Source organism: Lonchura striata, chromosome 20 (genome assembly GCF_050655825.1).
Source record: "Lonchura striata isolate lonStrDom1 chromosome 20, ASM5065582v1, whole genome shotgun sequence".
NCBI classification, from domain to species: Eukaryota; Metazoa; Chordata; class Aves; order Passeriformes; family Estrildidae; genus Lonchura; species Lonchura striata.
In genome coordinates, this window is record NC_140722.1 from 10,320,116 (window position 1) to 10,326,303 (window position 6,188).

Here is a 6,188-nt window from a genome sequence, read left to right on the forward strand (position 1 = left end):
TAATCAGTGGAATGTGCAAAAGCTAAACTCTGATGGAATTTATTCCATTCAGTCCATGGAGATGATCCTCTCCAAGTCCTGTGCATGTCCACCATGAAGTTGTGTGGTTCTGTCCTGTCCCAAAATCCCCATCCCTGTCCTTTCCCTCAGCTGGGCACAAAAGCAGCTGCTGGGTCAAACACGGTGCAGAGCAGCTTCCAGTGACACCCTGGGTGCCAGGCTGGGGTTTTCTTGTCTCCAGCTTTCCTCACAGGCCCTGCAGACACAGCAGATTTTCCTCACCCATCCTGGAGCCCATGGGCACAGCAGTGCCAGGGATTTAACTTTGAAACGACTTGCACTCAGCCTGCTTTTCCCCACACTAACCTTTCCTCCTCCCAGCCTTGAAAGTTAGAAACATCTTTTGTATTCCAGAGGCCAAAGGGCCAAACTTGCCTTTAATTAAAATGCATATTCTTTAATTAAAAGCCCCATAACACATGAAGGGCATTCATTGAAATACGATGTGTGACATAGTCATTACCCTGCTGTTAATTACTAATTAATGAAGCTATTTCAATTAATAGCTTCCCCACTGTCACTCTGGCTTTGACAGGGCTCCGTGCTGAGAAGCTGTAGTGGAATCACAGGCGCTCGTAACTCCTGGAACAGCACCAAAAGGCATCAGCTGAATATTCATGTCGGACGACGTTAACACTTTTCAATTAAACATAATAAAGTAAAAGCTCCGTCAAAAGTGTATATCAAACATGCCTCAGCTTTTCCCTCTCCCCCTCTCCTCTTCCAGCTTGTCAAAAATAACTAGAGAGAAGTAGGAGGGGGGAAAAAGTGGGGTTTTTTTTCTTTCCTTTCGACACTTCAGGCTGGAGCATCGTTTATCAAGCAAGCGGTGCTGCTGCTCAGGAGGGGATTTACAACGAGCCTGGGTGAGCTCTTGGGCTCCAGGCAGCTCTTCCCTCTCCCAGGGCTGAGCTTTGCATTGCACTCCTGTTTTCCCTCCCTTTCCTACAGCAAAACTGCAGTGGGAAGTGGGGAGAGGCCCCAGGTGCCTCCCCAGCTCTGAACAAATATTTGGGGGCTGAGGAGCAGCACATTTCAATGCCATGGTTCATTCATTCACATTTCACTTCCCGAGTGCAGTTTTGGTTACAGAGCTGTGTCCCCAAGGGGGCTGCTGGTAAGGGCTGTGGCAAGGAGCAGCCTGAAAAAAGCTGTTTTGCAGTTGATGATAAGTTATATCAGACCTGAAAATTGCAGAGCGGAGCTGAGCTCTCTTGGGCACCATCTGGTAGAAGTTTTCCACTCAAAACACTTGGAAAATGAATCCAAGAGAAATTCCCGAGGAGTATCTCCAGATTGAACCCCAAATGTTTGGTTTGAGGAGCTGTTTTTTTCAGGCAGATCTTGGGGATGGGGAGGAATCTTTTCAAGAGATAACCTTATTTGCAGAAAGCTGGAAATTGGGAGAAAAGGAAGATGCTGTCCAGCTGTCCCTGTTTAAGCACTCAGAGGTACAGAGAAGTCTCATATTTTGCTTTTGTTTCAGAAAGCAAAAAATGATGATGACCTGGTGTGAGATTCTTCTACCATGGGGACATGAGAAGGGAGATTACTGTGATCCCTGCAGGAAAAAAGGAAAGAAAACACGAAGAACCACAAAAAGATATTTCAATCTGCGTCTCAACTTAGAGTTTCTGTCTAAAACTGAGCAAGATAACACTCCTTGCATTCCCTCTTGGCAACGTACTGCTGAGGCATGAGCTAACACTCATCAAGTGAGGGAACTAATAAATAAATCATGTGGTTTGCACTTATTCTTTGTGTCACGTCATGTTTCTGCATTTCACTGTCCCAAATAGAGCAGTGGCACACCAGGCAATGTCCTTACTGCTGAGTGCTGAGCAGCAGCTGGAAAAATTATTCCTCCAGATTCCTGGTGGCACTGAAAAAATGCAAATCCATTTGTTCTGTTTGTTGCTTGTTTCCAATTCTTGCTTTGCTCTCTCTGGGTTGTCGACCAGGGCCGTTGTCACCTGTCCAAATGTGCCTGAAAGCTCTGGGCAGAAAATCATCCCTGGGAGCCAGACTCAAGGAGGGAGATAAGGAGGGGTAAGGTGTGCTCCCCACTGGGATTTTCCCACCCACACCACTGTCCCAGCCTCCTGGCCAGATCTTTGTTTCTTCAGGAGTTAAAATTTCCCATTCTCATCTCTTGCTCTGAGGGCTGGTATCCATCTCAGCAGGTGGAGATCCATCCTTCCTCCCATCCTGGCCCTTCAGCCACAGGCAGCTTTCCCCACCCTGCTCCTTTCCCCAGGCTCACAGACATGGAGATGATTGTGTTTGACATGGAAACGTCATGGTTTCCTGCTTTGGTCCTCCTAGGCTGAGACTAGAAGTAAAAATCAAATCATCTCTTGAATCCAAGAATTTCAGACTCAGAAGAGTGTGGCTATGACACCCAGTGCTTCCTTGGCTTCGAGGGCAGCATGAAAATGAAGATCCTTTCCTTCACTGTTTTCCTTTACTCTCCTTCATAAAATCTGATTTTTTTGTTCCACTCTTCTTTTCTTTTGACCATCACCAGACCAAGCCCTGCTAAAGCTGCAGGGGCAGCCCAGCTGATCCATCCAAGCACCTCTGAGGAGCCACCATTGTTTGTCCAGCTGCTTGACATCTAAAGGCTGGTCTCAGAGGTCTCAATTAGGGTTTGGGGCTGACTCGCCTCCACCTCTCCTGGGAAGAGCTTTTGCCTCTTCTGCTCAATTATAAACAGTGTCTCCTCCATGTGCAAGAGAGAGCAGGAGGGAGGGAGCTCTGGCTCTGCTTTAGTTGTTACCTTGAAGTATAATTCAGAGATATGCATTGCTGTAAGACTTCTCTTATAATGTAATAGGCCCTTGATCTGCTGTGTCTGTGTGGAGCACAGAGGCCAAATTAATTAATTGGACGGGGGGGCCCATTTTGTTTGGATGCTGTGTCCCTCTCTCAGAGGGCACTGCTGGTGGCAAGTGATGCTACACAGAGATTTCTCCCTGTTTCCCTGGTGCTGGAATGACTTCCATGACTGCCTGTCATGTGTCTGGTTTTATTCTTTTTTATTAGCAGAGTAAAGAAAAAGCAGAATTCACACAAATCAACTTTCATATCTCTACATGAGAAATCCTGTTGTTTCAAAAGATAGCAAAGCTCAAATACCAGTGCTGAGAACTTCTGCTCTCTGTCTCCTGCCATTCCCAGTGCTCCTTCTTGCCTGAAAAAGAAAAAAAAATGTTTCAGGCTATGTTGAGAGAAGTATTGGCTGAGATTGGAGCTTCTTCCCTGGAAATATTAATCCACCAAATACAGATGAATCTCCTGGAATAATCCTCTCTAATGCACGTTCAGGAAATCAATTCATTGCTTTATTCTTTAATCCAGAAATCTCCAAGGAGGAGGAGGAGGAGGGAGAGGATGAACAGAAGAGGATAAAAAATTGGCACTGCAGTTAAGGAAAAGCGAGAAAGCCATGTCTTTGTTGAGAGCAGTGACACCTTCTTACAGGCAAGTGGTAAAGATTCAACTGCATTTCCCAAAGCCCTGGGAAATGCCAAAATATGTAATTTCTTACTCATGCTCTAGTTTTTAGCTCTGCGTTAAACCTGCCAGAAAAGGATGGTGCTGCAGCAAAACTGGAATGTTGTACTCCCAGCTGACTGCAGGCACACATCCCCAAGGAGCAGGCACCACTCTGAAGGGTTTCTCGTGCTCCTGGATCCAAACCCTGTGTCCAGGTGCAGAGCAGCCCGTGTTCCACCAGCCCAGGGCTCTGCTAACACTTCTCAGGTCACCACTTTGTTGCAGAGCCTGTCCTACTTAGAGGCTTCTGTAAAATGAGATTGCAAGGACGGGAGTTCACCCTGAGCTCCCGCTGCTCCAGGTGGCTCCTGCAGTGGGAATTGCAGCCTCCAGCCCTTTCCAAAGAACAATTGTGTCCCAGATGGGCTGAAATCAAATGAAATAAGAGATCTCAACAAATTACTCATCTGAAGATCTCCTCTCTGATATCTGATTATGCTCCTGCTGATAATACTTCTTGCTCAGGGGGGTTATTTTGCTAAATAACCAGTGACTGACCAAGGCTTAGGATGCACAATAAGAGGACACATCCTCCCTCCCATGAGCCTGGGGACACGTGGGGGCCTTGTCTGCTCCCCAAAACCTGCCAAGTGGCTCTGTGGAATGGGGCAGGGGAATGGAGGAGCTGAAGGGAGGATGCTGGAGGAGGCAGAGAAGATCTGCAGGCTCTGAGGAGTAGGTTAGCTCAGCAGTAAAACCACACAAAGGTGACTGAAACCAGGAAATTTGTGACACCAGGTTTGTGGGCATGTTTGGGGCAAAATTAAAGCAAAATACAGAAAGGCTCCTGTGCCCAGCCAGGGCCCACAGCAGCTCTGAGCATCTGAAGGGCTGAGGATGAGACTCACGGAGCATCCACTCCACCTGCAGCTCACCCACAGGAGAGGCTGTAAATGAGTGGGTTTGTCTGAAACTTGGTAGGAGAGGGGCAAAAAAAACCTGACATGAAAGGAATTTAACAGCTGTAATGAGCCTAGATGGTTGCACAGGAAAATCCCCTGTCACCCACAAACAGTTTGCCTTTAATGAGAATGGAGGACACGCACGAATAGGTTGCTAATTCTTCGTGTAAAATCCTCCTGGTATTTGCTACACGTGTACATTCCCATTGTCTTCCATGGAAGTGGGATTGCAATGTTTTTCTCCTTTGGAGCTGAAATGAAAAACAATTTTGTAGAGAATAGTGAAAGGCAAAGTGGCAGATCATGCCCAGCATTGTGCTTGGAGATGCAAGAGTCACCCATATATTGGGAGTTGTAAAGAGCAGGGGAAAGTATTCAGGAAGGGATTCAAGGGATCAGCCAAAGCTTCTCTGGCAGCTACTTCCTCAGTCAAATCATTAATTTTTCTTAATCCTTTGCAAAAATCTGGTGATTTGGGGACAAAATTTTCCAGTCTTTCAGTCCTGCTTTAGAAGGCCAAATCCAATTACTGGATAATGGGACTTTGGCCTCCCAGGGGCAGAGAGACTTTGGAAGATGTGGGTTTATATGGGGGTTTCATCTCATTCCATTATTGGATTAAAAGCTACCCCACCCTTAATCCTGCACCAGGAGCTGTGTAAGCAGGAGCTACACCAGTCTGAAAACCAACTGGAGCATAAAAATCCTGGCACTGCTTAGAGACACCCCCATGGACTGCACTGCAGGAGGATTGGTATTTTGGAGGTGTTGATAGAAGGTAAAAGTTCTTTTTTAAACCCAAGTTATACTTGTGGGAGCTGAGAATGTTCTTCGTGCTCTGGGGACAGTTATAAACCAAACCAAAAAATTGTTTTGAAGAGAGAAAACAAACAGAGAAGAAAGGGGAGAGAATTTAAAGCTGCAAGTGGGAGCTTGATGTTATGGACTGCAAGTCCTTACCATTACACGCCCCCCCCCCCATATCACCCCATTTTTAATTACAAGCAGCCAAACTGTAAAGACATTAATGGATGTCTTAATTATTGCATTAAAGTTTGAAATGGAAAATTCCTCATTACTTGCTGTGCAGTAGGTCATGGCTGCAATAAATGGTGATATTTTGCTTGTTACAGGCCTGGGTGCCCTTTGAGAGCTGCTGTCTTTAGGGCATGTCCTGGCCCTGGGGAGCTGCCAGGTGGATGTTAGATGAGGTCTCTGCTGTGAGAGCATCTGCTTGTGTTTTCCAGGCAAAACTACCAGCAAGGAGTGCTTTGCTATCCCTTTTCTCCTCCAAATAGTGCTACTTTCCTCCTGTGTTTTGCATTCCATCTGCTTGAATGTGTTTATTGATTTAGTGTTATGCAAACTGCAATAAAACAGCATCCTTCTAATGATCTCCAGCCAGCTATGGAATATATCCCAAATAATTTAAATCCAAATCAACCCCCAGCAGCAATACAAGGTACCTGCCACTGATCAGCCTTTAAGGCCCTTTTGCACTGTGCCTGTCCCTGCTTGCTCAGGGCAGGCTGGAAAGCTGAGATCCAACCTGGGACATTGACAATTTAAGGAATGTGGCAGGAAAAAAAAAGACTAAAAAAAGGAAAGGGAAAAAAGAGAGACAAATATATTAAAAAATATATTTATATATATTTAACAAAAGACAAA